The sequence below is a fragment of the Humulus lupulus genome, chromosome 8 (assembly GCF_963169125.1).
Source record: "Humulus lupulus chromosome 8, drHumLupu1.1, whole genome shotgun sequence".
NCBI lineage: Eukaryota > Viridiplantae > Streptophyta > Magnoliopsida > Rosales > Cannabaceae > Humulus > Humulus lupulus.
Window position 1 is genome coordinate 82,575,026 of NC_084800.1, and position 1,865 is coordinate 82,576,890.

Genomic DNA, 1,865 nt, shown 5'->3' on the forward strand with positions numbered 1-1,865 from the left:
TTAATTCTGGGGTTGGTTGAAGTTTGGGATGTGAGAAATGGAATTAAGCTTGGGGAAAAACTTGAGAGAAAAGCTAGTTTTTCTAGGTTTGCAGGTCGAGTCGCGACCCTTGAAGGGGCATGTCGCGACCCGTGTGTGCGTGAGGCCTGGGGAGGCCTTTATTCTTAAGGCGCACCGCGGCGCTGGGCTAAGCATGTTGTGGCCCATGTCTCCTTCCAGGGAGGCGTTTTGCCTCTGTCTTGAGGCATGTCGCAGCCCTTTAGGGGTAAGGCATGCCGCAACCCTTTATGGGTTAGGCTGCGGCCTTAGTTCAAAATGTTGGTTGTTTTGTAGGTTTTTGGATTGGGAACCCAATAGTTAAGGCTCGGGATGGATTTTATCACCCGGATTGATGGAATCCAAGGTTCCGAAAACTAGAGTTGTAGCCCAAAGTTATTTAATGGATTATAACTTGATTGATGGACGTTGTTGAAGTGTTGTGACTAGGTTTTCAGCGAGGCTCGGACTAGGGGACTGTGCTCGAGATATCAATTCTTGGAAGGCTCGGGACGCAGGTAAGAAAGCTGTTGTACCCGTAGAGCAGGGTGAGGCCCTATAGTTTGTATTGCAGGGCACGACCCTATATGATTGTGTTACAGGGCGTAGCCCCATTGATTATGTTTATACATGTTTAATTATGCTATGTGTGCATATATGTGAATGAACAGCAAGTGTCGGGAACGGCGAAGGCTGGGAATGGCGAGGGCCAGGAACGACGAAGGCTGAGAACGGCGAGGGCTGGGAACGGCAAAGGCCGAGTATGGCAAGGGGCTAGGAGCATTATTAAGCACGCAGAGTGTGAATTGCTACTATGAGACTGATTAAGGTCAAAAATGCACATTTATCAAGGGAGAGAGAAAGGTCAAAAATGCACATTTATTGATTTTAATTATCAAAATAAATTGAGTTTTAATTAATATTTTCATAGAATTAATGTGTTATATTTTTATAAATGAAAATGTTTAATTTGGATTTAATTTGTTTTTATTTTGTAGGAAAATGATACAATTTTGGTTGAATAAAATAAAGCAAAAAGAAAATGAAGTAAAAGTGGAAGAAAATGAAGAAAGTTGGCATTTTGAAGAAGTCAAGCCCAAATTAAAAAAGCCCAATCCAATTCATAAAGATGCCATGTCACCAATCCATGCAATTTCTTCTCCACCAATAAGAGATGTAAATTACAACTCATTCCAACAAATATTGACAATCCATGTGCTTCATTTTCAACCAATAGAAGTGTCTTCTTTTCAACAAAAATTAGTAATCCATGTGCTTCCTTCTCAACCAATGGTAGCTTGCCACATGTCATTTCCATCATAGTTTATTTGTATTCTACACCTATAAATAGGATGTACACACATTTTCTACACACTTCTCTCCCTACCATCTTTTCTCTCTATTTCCTATTCTCCATTTTATCTCTAAGCCTGGTCTTCTCACATTTTCAATGGAAAATGTGAGAATGACTTTTAACTTAGACTAGAGTTTTCTTTTGGTGAGGATAAGGGTGAAGCTTTATATTTTGTAATCTTTTTATTTTGATTTTATAAAAGTGTTTTAATGTTCAAATAATTGAGTTTTATTATTTCTATCATTATTTATGCAATTAATATTTATTATTAATTTTATATAGATTCAGTCAAGCTTTTTCTATGTAATTTTACTAAAATAATTTATATTAATTTTATTATTTTGTGGGTAGTCTTTTACTGCATTATCGCCAAGATGGTATAGTGTCGCTTCTAGATTTCTCATAACAATAGTATTAGCATTAGATATTAGTTTGTTATTTTGTGAGTAGTCTTTTACTGCATATTTCCAATGGT